General features: G+C 36.0%; 1 pseudogene; it reads left to right on the top strand.

The window, feature by feature from the left end:
* The first annotated feature begins 10,107 nt into the window (after window positions 1-10,107).
* On the top strand, window positions 10,108-11,145 carry LOC131046895 (photosystem II D2 protein-like; annotated as a pseudogene).
* Window positions 11,146-16,412: the final 5,267 nt, after the last annotated feature.

Below are 16,412 nucleotides of genomic sequence, written 5' to 3'. Positions count from 1 at the left end.
TATGCATGTGCACCTATGTGATGTTGGTTCTATGTGATGCTTATGATATGGATGCAAATATGTACATGATGAAATGCAATATTTTTTTATTCTTTTATGGTTTTAATATGCTATGCATATGTGAATGTATGAAATGCAAATGAAGATGATAACGCAAATAACTATTTACATGACGAGAATGTAAAATGTGCTAACATATGTTGTGTGCAGGATGTGATGTATGAAATGCTAATATGTGGTAATGCAGGTGCAAACTACATGAAATGCAAATATTTTTGGTGTGTCATTATACTCAGTCATATGATAGCAGGATACACGGACTCAAGAAGGACGATGGAGGTCAATCATGAAAGGGGGATGGAAGGTAGAAGACATGGAAGTGAAAGAGCTTCTTGTACTATTATCATCATTGAGCTTTTATTGTGGCAAATAGGTTATGACAATCCATATATAGGTTTGACCCAGAAAGTCATTGTACCTATTTGCATGGAGATCAGACAGTCACAAACAAGGAATGCCCCAGTTCACACTAGACTCACAATGTCCTCATATCCATGGACAAGTCATAGCATCCACAGACAATCCACAGACAGCAAAGAAAAATAGGTGACGATACCTCATCCTCGCCTTTCTAGTCAAAGACATCCTGGAGATAAAATCTTTAGTTAGAGACATCCCAGAAAAGCTAAAAGACATGTCACCAAAAAGATAAAATCAAAAGAAAACATAGAGTCGACACCAACATCCATTGTAGTCCTCAAGTTTAGTGTCTTTTGTCGCTTGCATAAGTCTATTTGATTGTGGTCACAATGTTTTCATTCACAAAAGGATAGATAGCACTGAACCATAATGTTGTCTAAGTTTGTTGAAAGATTTGATTTGTTGAAGCCCATTGTTGTTGTGTTGCATCTGAAACTGACTGAATCCATGAAACTGATACTTTATTGCAGAGAAGGCAGAACTTTATTGCAGATCTGTGATGCAAGTGATGCTTTATTGTGGATTGTGTGCAGATAGACTAAAGAAAACTGGAATAAACTGTACTCCTTGAAATGTGTGATGCTCTTAGTTCCACACCCATCACTAGACTTAGGATTTGCCTTAGCCACATATAGGAGCTGATTTATTATGGATGGAAAGGGGTGAAAAGGAAGGATTATTATGAATGGCTAACCAATCTTAGGTAGATCAATTACAAGCCATGATGGGACTGGGTAAGCTTATTATGTATGGATAGGCTGTGAGTGTGTGCAAAGTGAAGGATGAGATTGAATCCTGAAGGAGGGAGGAGCAATGTCTCTATACATGGCATCAGTAACCTGGTTTTCACCATGGTACTTGTCCAGGGTGCCACCAAAGTGGTTTTCACCGTTGGACGAATTTATTTCTCTTTACTTTACTTTTTTTCAAATTTTTTTTTTTAAATGATTTTTTTGTATATTTGATATTTATTTTTATTTTTTATATTTTTGAATTAAGATATTCTGAAGAGCTATGTGTAAAACCTGCAAAGGTGCATGCTATTGATTGGATCTTCCAAAGGATCTTCATCTGGTGTTGAGAGTTGATACGCACCTGATCTGTAGACTAATGTGATGATGTAACTGGCCCTTCTTCTCTCTGTCTTGTTGATTTTTAGGATTTTCTCTCATAATTAAGTCACCCACCTCAAATGTATGAGGCTTTACCTTATGATTGTAGCTTCAACGTCCCTCGACTAAATGATATGTAGCTCGAGTGACTATCTTCCTTGATAAAGGAACTGAGATAGAATTACTAATGTGTGGACTACACAGGCCCGCGTGCGTGTCACCTAAAGAAGTTTAGGCATCCCTGACAACAAAGTCCTTTGAGGAAGCTCCATTAAAGGTCCATAATGTATCACCAAAAGGGAATGGATGTGTGGAACAAGTGGATGAGTGATTTTGATCAACAAGTATTCTTTTTTAATTGAAATTTTATAACTTTTGCCCCTAGTTATTTTGATATTAGGGGAGATCATCTCTTGCTCTTTTTTCTTTATAGGATTTTTATCCTTGACTTTAATTTTTGTGTAGTCCAATAGATTTTGATTTTGATTTGGACTAAAGGAATTTTCTTTATTTTTCACTTTTAGATTTTTCTTTTCAAACCTTGATTTTTTATTCCCAATGAGTAAGGGCTTTTGTAATTCTTGTTGATCCAATTATGGGAGAGGAGTGGAAATGGAATGAGTGGATGATATGGTAAGGCTATGTGAGTTCTCAAGAGGTTTGGCGATATATTCAATAGATTCTTTGTTAGAAACACTCTTACGACTATTGATATCAAGAGTTTCTTGCACCACTAAAGGAGATTTGCATTCACACTTAGTAGCCATAATACTAGGTGGTTCATACCCAATTCCTTGATATTGCAAATTGTTTGTAGGTTGCTCTTGTCGACTAAATACCTTAGGAGATAGTGGGAGTTGATCAACATGAAAGATATACTCACCACATCCCATGTCTTTAACCTTGAATTTTTCTTTGATCTCTACTTGTTTTGATGTAGAATCTTTCAAGGATTCTGGATCAACATATGTTGATGAAGGAACAACCTCTCGATTGACTAAGATTGTTATTTCTGATCTAGTTCGTAGATTGTTATAATATATGAATGGGTTTGAATCAGCTTTGACAGTCACTTCAACTCCATCGTGTGGGAACTTGATACATCGATGATATGTTGAGGGAACAACTCTCATTTCATGAATCCATAGGTGTCCCAAGAGTATGTTGTATGTGAGATCTAGAACAAGGACTTAACAAACCACATCCTTCATTACCGGTCCAACTCTAAGAAGTAAGGTGATTGTGCCCTTGGATGAGCACTCTTCGTCATAATATGCCTTAATGGTGATTTGTTTGTAGCATTCACATCTTTTTCAGAATATCCCATTTTCTTAAGAGTATTCAAATGTACAAATGTTCAGACCGGCTCCTCCATCTATCAAGACTCATTTTATTCAATGTTTGTGTAGGAAGGCTTCAATGTGCAAAGTTGCATTATGCAGTTGGCTTACAGAGGCATCGTTAGCTTCGATGAATGTAAGAGAATGTGGAACGGAAAGGTATCCCACAATGGCTTGAAATTGGTCCATGTTCAGATCAGTGGGTACAAAGGTTTCTCTTAGGACTTTGTCAAGTATGGCTTTATGCGAAGGAGAGATACGCAACAATTCTAAGATTGAGATAAGCGTGGGTGTCTTCCCTAACTATTATGCTAGGTCGTACTCAGGTTTGGCCGATGAGGAAGCAGTGGTTTTAGTTGGAGCACCTTGCAGGGTGACCTTACCTCAATGAGTTGTGACATTACATTCGGAGGTAGATTCAAAAGGTCCAATGCCTTTTAGGACAACTTTGGCTCTTTGAGTACAACTTTCAGGCATTTTGTCCTTTATGATAATAGTAGAAACATAGTTGTCTATCAAAATGTGGTTAACGGTTGAATCATAATCATAGGACACTTTGGTATAGCTGGCTTGCTCATCTATGGCTTTGGCTTGTCCCTTGTCATGTTTAGGGAATGGTTCCTTAAACATCTCATGTTCTTGATTAGATGTATGTCTGTCGATCTCAATGTCACCTCTATCAATAAGATCATGTATAATGTTCTTCAACCAATGGCAATTTCATGTTTTATGTCCCTTGCTCTCTCGATATTCACAATACTCATCATCATTCCACCAATTTGGTTTGACTTTTGGCTCATATGGAGGATTGTCTGGAATTGTTATTATCTTGTTTGCCACTAGCTTCTTGAAAGTTGATTCAAGTGGTTCTCCCAATGGGGTGTATTTCCTTCGTGGTTTTGAAGTTGTTTGAGTATTTACTTGGTTGTTTGTAGAACTTGATCCAAAAAAAATGATTTTTGGTCTCACTGTGTTAGCATCAACAACACCATCATTTACTGTGTTCTTGTTCTTGTTCTTGTTCCAAAATCATGGTGTGTCCTTTCCTTTAAAATCCTCTTTGTTTTCTTTGAATATCTTGATGACTCCTTGCTCAATTAAGACCTTCTCTGTGGCTAGGCCTTTCTCAATGACGTCCTTAAAGGTGGACAAACGAGCTTTCCTCAAGTCATAACCAATTTCTCTGTTGATATTCTAGTGAACATCTCTACCATTTGTTTTTTGTAGAATTTCACAAGAGCATCTGCTGGCTAAATTCCTCCATCTTTGTAGGAATGATGAAAATGACTCCCCATCTTTTTGTTTGGTGTTGCACAAAGTGATAACTGATATGTTTGTCTTTATGTTGTATGAGAAATGTTGAATAAAAGCTTCTGCTAGATCACCCCATGACTTAATTCCAGGTGGAAGTTGGGAGAACCATTCCATAACTTGATCACCTAAGATTTGTGGGAACAATCACATCAAGTATGTTTCTTCTACTACTACCTCAATGCAAGATGTGAAAAATTGTCTTATATGTGTCTTAGGGTCTCCTTTGCCTTTGTACTTATCAAAATTTGGTGTTATAAAATATGTAGGGAAAGGAGGCATTGGAATGCTTTTATCAAATGCATAGGGACATATATCTCTCATTGTGTAAGTTGGCTTTGGTGTATTTATGTCCTCCGTTTTCTTTTGTAAGTCCTTTATCTTTTGTTCCAAATTGTTCTTGGGTGGAGACCGACTTCTTGAACCATATCACATGCCTGAGCCACCGGGTGGAGGAGGAGGATACTGCATATATGGATGGTATTGATCATAAACATGTTCATATGGAGGTCTATAATGATACTGCGTATAGGGACCACTTGGTATAGAGTCATAATGAGGAATGGAATATTTTCTTTGTCCATGCATATCATATTCTACAGGCATGTCATGAGTTTGTTCTTATGTATTGCCCCCAAATTTGACACGGGGTTTTCTTGTGTCCAAATTTTGAGCATGCCTTTGGATATCCAATTGTTTTGGAGGTTGGTCCTTAGCATTGGTATGCAATTGAGTGTATTTATCTGTATAAGACTTCCATAATGGTCTGTGTGGATGGAGTTGTTCATGAGATGCTCTTTCATGAGTATCATAAGCTTGAACATGTGTATTTCAGATCTCCAATTTTTGAAACAAAGATGATGGTGACTCGGGCACGAAACGTGGTCCTCTAGTACCTCCACTATTAGGCATCCTTTGATCCATGTTGAGTTGAGTTTCTTACATAGGTCAATTTTCCATTATTTCAGACATGTCAAAATCATGAGGTATCTTAGCTCCACTTTGTGCCATCACTTGTAGAAAATATTGTCTATATGTTCTCATTATCTCTTCAACCAATCTATTAAAATGGGGATCCATAATAGAGTCTTCTACTTCTATTGAATGTACTGAAATGTTGTCCACATTGTCATTTTGTGCATCATTGTTGTTTATATTATCCATGCTCTCAACCTTTTGAATGTTTCTATAGATGTCCATGTCGAGTAATGTGGAATGATCAGAATTGAAAAAGATATGGTTGTTGTACTCATAGCCACTCATGTTTGCGGACTCTTGATCCTCTTTAGCTTCTCTCCTAGATTTTTGGGAACGGGTTTCAACCATGAACTAGGTCTTGACCAAGATGTGTGAGACTAGATGAAAATGGAAAGAGTATGGAAGACCAAGAGTTGGAGGGAATGTAAATGAATCTAAGGTGTACTTGCAATGTCCAAAGTGCAAGACCAAGTATGTATGTAGTAGAGTGGGTGTGGCTTCCAAAGAGATGATAGATCTCTTGATGAGGTAAGTTGACCCTGACTCCAAGTAAGACCAAATGAGACCCAAAGGTGATAGACCTTGATGAGGGACCACTTAGCAAAATGTTGTTGTATGTATTGTGTTGACAAAGTAAGATGAGGACAAACAAGTGACCTTTTGACTCAAGTTTAGACAAATGTGAATGTGATGCAAGATGTAAAGCAATGATGAACTTTGTGAGACCCAAAAATAGGTTGAAAGCTAGATAAAAACCTGGAGAAATAACCTAGGAAGCTCAAGAATTTTGAAATTGATTGCTCTTGTTTGCTGGACTGTAAGTTTTTTCCAATACTGAACACAGGCATGCCTATATACTTCACAGACGCAGTTACCCAACACAGACGTGATTAGACACTGCACAAATGCGTTTCTGAGATTTTGTGAATGCAATTTGCTATGATAACACAGATGTGTTTCTATCCTACACAGATGTGGTTACAGGACACAAACATGTTTCTGTCAACACAGACGCATTTCCAGAATCTGAGTGCAATTTTTCCAATTTGTAAAGTTGTGACTGAATCTGAATTTTTGCTTATGATAACACGGACATGTTACTATCCTACACAGACACAGTTACAGGACATTTACATGTTTCTGCTAGACACAAATGCATTTCCAAAATCTGAGTGCAATTTTTCCAATTTGTAAAGTAGTTGTTGTGACCAAATCTGAATTTTTTATCATTTTTTCATGACAAGAGGACTCAATGTTTGCAAGTGTTTGGACTCAAAATGACTCAAAGAAAAGTGTGTTGTTTGATGTAAAAAAAATTTACATACACTTGAAGACACAATGTTTTGATGTTTGATCTTTCAATGTTTGAATGTTTAAAAGAAGACAAGCACAATTCTTATGGTTGGCGAGGACAATAGTTGTTGATCCCACATGGGGTTTCCCCCGAGGTTACGCTATTCAAAGTGGATACTTAGATGCTTGACTCCACTGGCTCCACCCTCAACATTCACTTCTCCGGGGCAGCCAAGCACTAGTCCCCACGAAAACTCCCCGTTGCAAACTTTGTATCTCTACTAAGAACTGTATGTGTGTGGGTCGCTCTAGAGGTCCGACCTCCTGCCCCAACAACTAGAAGGATTTTGACTTTCTAAAAAAAAAGGTGCTAGTAAGGGCATCCACTCGTGTGGCCATACATGCGACACTTCCAGCTTTGTAAATACAGAAGGCTCCCAGCCGATAGGAGTTATGCCCTACTATTGATCAAATAAATTTGATTGAATGGGTTTATGGGGAGACATAGTGTCAGTATGAACTAATCAACACACGTTACCCATGGCTTTCACCATGGATACAGTTATTTATAGTGGTTCGGAAGAGGTGGGTTTGTCTCACTATCACTTGGGTCGTTACCTCCTCACTAGTAGTCCTAATGACCACACAGGGAGGCAAGCCCTCTAAAGATTAAACACAAAGAGCCTATTGCTCAAGAAACAAAAGACATTGGTTCAATTTTAGTGCACCAATTGAAGTGTTTGCTAGACTAAGAAGACAAAGCAAACAATTTTAAAATCAAATCTTTGCCAAAGTTTCTGCACCAACATTATTATTAGTTTTGAAATAATACCTCACCTGCAAGCACACAAGTTAGGTAAATTTTAGATCCAAAAGACTTTGTGAAATAGGGGCCTTCGACAAGACATTTTTTAATAGTTTCAAAGATCTGATTTTCCATGAGTTATTTTGCATCATAAAAAACATACCACCTGTAAAATTTCAAGACATTTCCAAAAATGTAAGAAAATCCAAAAACAAATTCTAATTTACACCAAAAAATATTTTTTTATGAAAAATCATATAAAATGCAACAATGATCCAAAAAATCTGAATTTTTTACTAGAAACTCCTGATAGCATTCCAAACCTGCATTAAAAAAATTCTTGCAAAAATGTAAAGAAGTTTGTGAGATATAATCAAAATAATGCAACACCCTAATTTTTAAAGATCCGATTTTTTAGGAATTATTTTGCATCAAAATTAAAATCACAAAGAACAGGGCCTATGTATAATTATGAGAATTTTCCAAAAATATAAACAAATCCAAAAAATTTGCTCATTTGCTCTCAAAATTATTTTTTTATGACAATTCATAAAAAAATAATAGAAAATTCAAATATGCTCCCAAAATCTTATTTTTTTACCGAGCATGTCTGATACTGTTCTTGACCTGTAACAAAAATTTGATGCCAAAATTCAAAGCAGTTTGTGAGATCTGATCAAAATAATGAAAAACCCTAATTTTTAAAGATCCAATTTTTTAGGAAATAATTTGCATCAAAATTAAAATCACAAACAACAGATCCTGTGTATAAATCTAAGAAATTTCCAAAAATATAAGAAAACTCGAAAATGTCTCTCATTTGCTCTTAAAATTATTTTTTTATGAAAATTCATAGAAAATGCAAATGTGCTCCAAAAATTCTAAATTTTGGATTGAGAACTCTCGATACTATCTTCAACCTGTCACCAAAATTTGGTGCAAACATTCCAAGCCATTTGTGAGATCGGATCAAATCTCTCCAAGATCTTGATCTTATGTCCAAAACCCTAGCTGCACAAGGTTATTCTCCAAATTGTTTTACAAAACAGCAATATAGGGTTAGAAAAACCTGCAAAAAAATATAGATCTAACAAAAATACATGTTCCACCGGGTGTGCCAAAATATCTATGGTGAAAATGGAAACAACAATATTGAAGACTAAAATAGATTCAACCACAAAACCCTAGCCTAACAACAACAAAGATCCACCATAACATATGAAGATTACCTAAGACAATGAAAATCAACAAAATCACAAAGATTATACCATCACATGTCTAATAGGGTTTGAATCTCCATTCTTCATATCTCCATTGATCTTGCTTGATATATTTGCTCTTAGATTTTATGTGTGCACAAGAGCTCAACAAAAAATGGAAATGTGGTTGCAAGTAGGCTTGATCGCATATGAAAGTTCAAATGCTAGAATGCTTAGGAGGATTGATAATGAAGGAAGCATTCTCTTATATAGAAGACCCTGTAGGAAATGGAGGGATAAGATTAAGAGGTGTAAAAGATAGATGGTCGGCTAGGATTACAGGGTAGGTAAAAGAAATAAGAAAATAATGAGAGGGTAGGTAGTGTAGGAATTAAGAGATGAATGACATGTGTGATGGGTAGAAAAGGCTAATGAATTAATTAAATAAATAAAAATTCATTTAATTAATAGAGGAAGTGGGATCAATTAAATAAATAAAATATTTATTTAATTTTAAAAAGGGATAATTTAAATAAATAAAAGTATTTATTCAAATAAGAAAGGGCTAGAAGAGGATAAATGAATTAATTAAATAAATAAAGATTTAATTAATTAATAGAAGAGTTAGGATAATAATTAAATAAATAAAAATATTTATTTAATTAGATAGGACAATTTTAGGTGTCTACACTACATGTCCTTTTCAGTGTTTATTTTTGGATAATTAGATTAATTTCCAGTATTTCATGTACTTTTATTATTTTTGCATTAGTGTAGTATTATTTTATTATTGTTGTATCTTTCTGGCTCACCAGAGCGCCAATTTAGTGAGGTAGCGGGGGTCAGTTTGCTTCTTGAGGTATATTACTTCGATGGTAGCAAATCCTCTCCTCTACAGGTACCCAAATGGAACGTCATATTGATGAAAATTTTGATAGTCTTTGTGGAGTTATTTATGCATAAATGCATAAACAAAACTTTCCCTTGGGATACCAACCCTTTCTATGTTATGAAGGTACTAATCAAATAGTTGATCTAGATTATAACTCATTTGCTCTGGGTGTGGAGGACCGTCTTCTAGATATCTTTGGTGGTCATGATACTAAAGAAATAATATCCAAATCATTGTCTATGAATGTAAGCCTAATTTGGAATCCTAAAAGTTGACTAGAATTAAGTAAAAATTCTTTGTTTTGCCAGAGAAAAGGTAGAAAGAAATATTGATATATTGGCACAACAAAAGGGGACTGAAACAATTACTATCAAAGTAATGTGTGTGGCAAAAAAAGTGTTGAATGCCTAGCTAATTAGAGAAATTAATATATAACATTATTCAAAATATATTATATAAATTGAGTTAATGACTATTCATAATTACATATCCATTTTGTATCATGCATTTACTTATATTGTATTAGTTCTATTTAACTAAATAAAACCTATGCCAATAAGGAATCTTTGAAACCCAATTTATTGAAAGGGATGATGGTTGAAAATTTGTTCATAAATATACAAAACAATGTATACCCTTTGATTCTACCAAATACGGTGCTTGAAAAAGGTTGGAATAGTTAAAGAGGAGGATTGCTATGACTATAGCACTTGGGAAGTCTTCTAAAGCGGAACAAATTTTATTTGATATTATGGATGACTGGCTATGCAGAGATCATTCTATGTTTGTGGGTTGTTCTGGTCTATTGTTTTTTCCTTCTACTTATTTGTGCTAGGTGGATGGTTCATAGGTACAAATTTTGTGAATTCGTGGTATACTCATGGATTGGCCAGTTCCTATTTAGAAGGTTGTAATTTTTTAATTGTTGCAGTTTCTACGCCTACTAATAGTTTAGTACATTCTTTGTTGCTATTATGGGGTCCTAAAGCAAAAGGAGATTTTACTCGGCTTCAATTAGGTGGTCTATAGACTTTCATTTCTCTTCATGGTGCTTTTGGTTTAGTAGGCTTCATGTTATACCAATTTGAACTTGCTTGATCTATACAATTATGACCTTATAATGCAATTGTGTTCAGTGCTTTGATTGCTATTTTTGTTTTCGTATTCTTTATCCATCCATTAGGCCAATTTGGTTGGTTTCTTGTGCCTAGTTTTGGCATAGCAGCTATTTTCTTATTTATCCTCTTTTTTCAAGGGTTTCATAATTAGACATTGAATCCATTTCATATGATGAGAGTTGCCAAATTATTGGGTGTTGCTCTTCTATCTCTATTATTTGTAGTGCTATCAAGGAAAATACTTTATTTGAAGACAATGATGGTGCAAATACATTATTTGGTTTTAACTCAATTCAAGCAGAAGAGGCTTATTGTATGGTCCCTACAAATGTTTTTGGTTCCAAATTTTTTGGGTTGCCTTTTTCAATAAATGTTGGTTACATTTCTGCATGTTGTTTATGCCGGTGACCAATTTATGGATGTGTTTCTTTGGAGTAGTTGACCTAGCTCTAAACATACATGCTTATGATTTTGTTTCCCAGAAGATTCATGCAGTAGAAGATTATGAAATATTCTTTTGGATGAAGGTATTCATGCTTGGATGGTAGCTCAAGATCAGCCTCATGAAAACCTTATATTCCTTGAGGAAGATTCTACCTCATGGAAACACTCTTTAATGGAACTCTAACTTTAGCTAGTCATGAACAAGAAACCACTGGTTTCACTTGATGGGCATTGTGAAAGAGAAACTAAAACAAACTAATAAAACAAAGAAAGGAAAAGGAAAAGGAAAAATAGGACAAGGAAAACAAAAGATATAAAAGAAAAGTAGGGGACCCCATTTTTGTTAGTACAACATGGGGGTGTGTATGCAAGGCATAACAATTACTTTTTTCGTAATCAATTTGGTCATAAGGCAACATTTTATAAAGTGCAAGAAATAATTATATGATAAACAAAAATAGAAATTTTGTAGGGTTCTCAACTAGAAACTATAATTTATTTTCTAGATGACGGTCATTTTTTCCCCAAGGCTTTATGTGATGAGTTTTGATGAATTTTAATGCAAATTGTTTGTCCAGATGGGAATCGATTTTCCCCAGGAGGTTGAGATTCAATGCAAGTGAAAGATTTAAATGACAAGTGTGCCCAAATCAAATTATTTTTGTCTTGTCACAAACATTTAATGACCAGCAACATTCATTTAATGTCAAATGTGTTATCTCAATGCAAATTGATTCTTCACCAGACTGTATAAGGCAAGTTTTTTACCCCACATTGCTTGTGTGGTGAACTATCAAGGTGAAAACAAGAATAAAAGACTCATTCCAATATTATAATATTATTATATTACATTGATGTGACAGTTTGAAGGGCAAATTGAAGGCAGATTGAAGGTTGATTGGGATGATTTTTGTCCAAGTGTGCAAGTTCGCCATCTTTGAGGAGGATTGGCAAACATATTGAGGGGTTGTCATTGCTAATTGGGGCGATTTCTTTGCATATGGCGTCATTATTGGAGGGCAACGATTCTATTTTGTGGTTGATTGTGCCACATTGGGGTGCAAATCTGAGGTGTTTATGTTTGGCACCATTGTTGCTAAGAAGGGCGAGCCTAAATATTTATTTGGTGCCATTGTTGGAGAGTTTGGACACCATTGTTTGGGCATCATTGTTGGTTCGAACCTAGGGCATTGAAATGACATATCTAAAGCGTGGTTTACACCCATCATTTGCACAAAGCGCCTTTACTTTGGACACTATTGTTGAAGAATTGAAGATATTTTGCTGGATGCCATTATTGGAGCATCATTTTCAAAACTATTCTCAGGCTAGTACAACCTTCCCAGCCACTTGTTTGTGCCCAAGTGTGGCCATTTTGGAGTTTCAAAGGACAAAACAACTTAAGTGTGGAGGTCTGACATGGCTACAACCACTTCCAGCCACTAGTATTTAGCATTTTATGAGTGTCTTCAAACTTTTGGAGGGCATATTCAAACTTTTGGAAGCCATTTTCAAACCTTGGGAAAGTGTACCCATACCTTATTTTTAGAGAACCAGACTTTAATATACCATTTTTTGAGTATATTCAGACCTGTGTATACTTTTTTTAGCTTCAAATACTTAATTGTTTGAGTATACTAGGGTGTCTTCAAGCTTGCATTTTATGATCAGACCTTAAATAAGTCTGAAAATCAGGGTTTTTGAAGGTTTTATACCCTATTTTGATTGAAATTTATATTGTTCTTAGAGTTATGTTACTAATTGTTAAAATTTCTAATTTTAGACCCTTAAATTTGACAAAGTCATAAAAAATCAAAAATTAGGAAATTCTAAAAACAAACTTTTAAAATTATTTTTCCATGATATTGACTTTGAGCTTCATACAAGTATTATGTCTAAGGTGGGGATAGCGGCAAGAAAAGAATAATTGAAGATCGCACAAGAGGACTTCCATTTGGAGTCATTGTTAGCGTCTTGATGGAAGATCATCGATACAAACATGGAATACCTTGATATGATGCAAATGAGACAATGAATGTTTGGAGTGAAGAATCATCTTTCTTCAACTCTTTCGGCCAATATCATGAAAAGTGGAATCTACCAAGCAACTGGCTTTCCACCATCTGTACAATGCAATGAACTTGTTCTTGAGTGTGTGAAGCACTATGATCCAAGAACAAGAATGATCAAATCACCTAAGGGAGCAATGCTTGCATACTTACCTGAAGAGGCAATCACGGAAGTGTTTGGAATCCCTAGGAGTAAGGATATGTAAGAGAGAACTAAGGATGAATACCAAGCTAAATGTTTTAAGAAGGTGGAAGTATGTATGACAATTGTCAACAAAGAGTGGGTCATTGAGCCAAGGCATCACCACTCTAGGCTACTCAAGATGCTTCTATCATCGAACTTCAAAGATTAAAACAATGATTTGATATTTTTACTCAATTGAGTGATGGGAGCACCTCAAGGGGAGTTGTTTAAGAACTGGATGTTCTATTATATTGAAGATATGTCAAAAGGAACAGTGATCAATTGCGCCAAAATAATAAGTGATAACCTCTACTCTCATTTGAGAGGTTTGGAGAAAATGTAGAAATTCAGCATGACCTCCTACCTTGTGTATGCAGTAGCCAGATTTGTTGTGTACAAACGACTTATATGCAAGGGTGAAGTTAGGAATGGTCCAAGACAACACAAAGTTTATGAGTGTTATCCACAACTCAATATGCACAAGATTGAACATTATAGAAGGGTGAACGATGCTTTCACCATGTACATCATAAGGTTGTTGCAAGGCGGGATCCACAAAGGGTTGTCCAAGGAAGCAACGAAGCTTGTTGAGAAGTATGGATCGTGGCATATACAATTTCCTACCTTCACATACCTAAGGATTCGGGGATTTAGAATCGAACCATACAGACTTCCTATGTATCTGACAGATAAGATAATTTTACTTGAGGTAGTGAGACAACTTTTGGATTATGATTTCCTCCAAAAGGAGAAGCATAGAACAAGGATAACTCTCCCAATTGCACTTGGGAAAACATTGGAGGTATGTCACACTACAATCTCGCCTTGGAACTTATAAGAGCAAAGATCTATTTGATCAAATTTAGAATATTGTGAAGATCAAGGGAGGAAAGTTTGTACACAAAATCGACATTGAAGACTACTGGACTAATATCATGGATAAGTTTGTAGTTAGGAAGAGGATAGGCTCTTGTATGTGAGTGGATTTCATGAGGAAGTGCAATCTCTTCTCCATTCTAGATCAAGTTCTTGATGATAGTGATCATACTCATCCACAGTACGTAAATGAGAAGGACAAGCCTTTCTTGTCACCCAGTTGGATGCAACCTGAGTTGGTGGATTTGAATGTGTTCATGAGAGAAGTGAATGATTACTCCAGGGAATAGGTGGATAAGTACGTCAATGAGTTGAGAAAGATGAATGACACTTTTACCTATGAAAAGATGAAAAATGAGGAGTCCCCCCTCAATGATGATGAAAGGACAATCAATGATGTAAGAACACATGATGATGAGGAAAGTCAAGCTCCCAAGAGAAGGAAGGGTATGCCCGGAGAATCACAAGCAAAAGGCAAGGAGGTTGTTAATCAGGAATCAAGACAGAAGAAACACAAGTCTGACACTCCTTTATCCACCATGAGTTCCTCATCAATGAGAGAAAATAATATAGCAAAGAAAGATGATGTGTCCAAACACGGTTTCAATATGGAATCCTACCAAAGAATAACCATCAGTTACAAGCTATAGCACAAACGACACCACAAGATGATGACGAAGAACAACCAAGATCTCCCACAATCTAGTTGGAGGTCAACTTGGGCAACAATGTGGTAGACTTAACCAAGGATAAAGATACGGATGATGATGTTTTTTCATCCTTGAGAGGACTCAATCATGACATGAGCCTCGAAGATGGGATGGAGATTTTCACCATTCCTGATTGGTTGTTGCGGAGTATAGAAAAGAAGAAAATAATAGAGATGCAACCCATAGAGGATATTGATGATTTCTTAGCCAGGATAGATAAAGAAAAGGAATTGAAGAAGGCTAAGATATTCTCTAAGATTGCTAGAGATGATACAGGTATGCGTATTGCATAGGTGGTTGTCTCGATAGGTGATATGACTAAAGATGTGGTTACTCCTATGGATTGTCATATCACCATGATTGACCTTGGACCAACTACAAAGAAACAAGAGTTCCTAGAGCTAGATGATACGGTCAAGACGATCAGGGCGCAATTGGACAGGACTATTGAGAAGAAGGAGATGCTTGAAAATGAGAACAGGAGACTCAAGGAGTACATTGAAGGGATGGATTCCCATGGGCGTGAGGATCCTACTTTTGTCTCACCTATTGCTATTGATCACAGATTTCCCTTCGAATCATATGAGGCAGTGAGGAATACACATTTAGAGGTTACAAAGTGCATTGAGGGTGTTGCAAAATAGGCAAATGATTTCCTAGCTTAGTTTGTCCAAGCATTTGACAAGACATCAATGCTCATATTCAGGATACAATACTTGGAAGGAGTTTGGGATGATTTCCAACCAGTGCAAGAGAAGACAATTCCTTGCCTCATAGTGTTAAAGTGTATCCCAATGCCCACGTTGATCTAGGAGGGAGTTGTGCATGCAGGCGATGTTTAGGATTTTCAAGGATGGTATTGTTCCTTGGCAATGCGGAGGCCCGCTTATGATCATGCAAGACAAGAGTGCACCAAGATGGATGGGTTAATCCAAGAGGATCAATCCAAGATCCTTACATCTATTGATGAGTTATTGGGGATGGATGTTCATGCCTCCAACAGTTTACAGTTAGAAGAATTGAAAGAAAAGATGAAGTTTATCTACTTCAATTAGTTGGAATATTTGAAGAAGAGTTAGATAGATGATTTGGTTTCTCTCGTGGTTCGCATCAATAATTTACAAAAGCTTATTGCAGATTGGGAGAGTGTCTTTGATGCTTTCTCTGATGCTTTGGATGTGATTGACGTGCAATAGGAAGCTTTACCCAACGTCAATGTGGAGGAACTCAATTCAGTCTTAGCTAGATTCTTGGAGTATGCAGCTAGACAAAGGGATGCAAGTCACAATCTTCTAGAAGAGTCCCTACTTGACGACTAGGTGTCATCCTATTCGACCTCCTTTTTTGGGTCCCACTTTTGTTGCAAACCCTAATTAGGGTTATTTTAGGGTTGTGTTGGGAAGATCTTGGCCCTTGATTTCATTTAAGACTATATAAACCCATTTGCCTCTCATTAGTAAGAGAGATTTTTTTAGAATAGTCACCTATATGCTGGAGATTTCAATACAATCATTGAAGTTTGGTGGTTTTGTTTAGATTTTGTATACATTTGTGGTTCTCATTGCCTTCAAATTTAGATTAGAATTTGTTTCAAGTATTTT

The sequence above is a fragment of the Cryptomeria japonica genome, chromosome 2, assembly GCF_030272615.1.
Source record: "Cryptomeria japonica chromosome 2, Sugi_1.0, whole genome shotgun sequence".
NCBI classification, from domain to species: Eukaryota; Viridiplantae; Streptophyta; class Pinopsida; order Cupressales; family Cupressaceae; genus Cryptomeria; species Cryptomeria japonica.
Note: the sequence above shows the minus strand (reverse complement) of the source record. Positions and strands in the feature narration are given on the sequence as shown.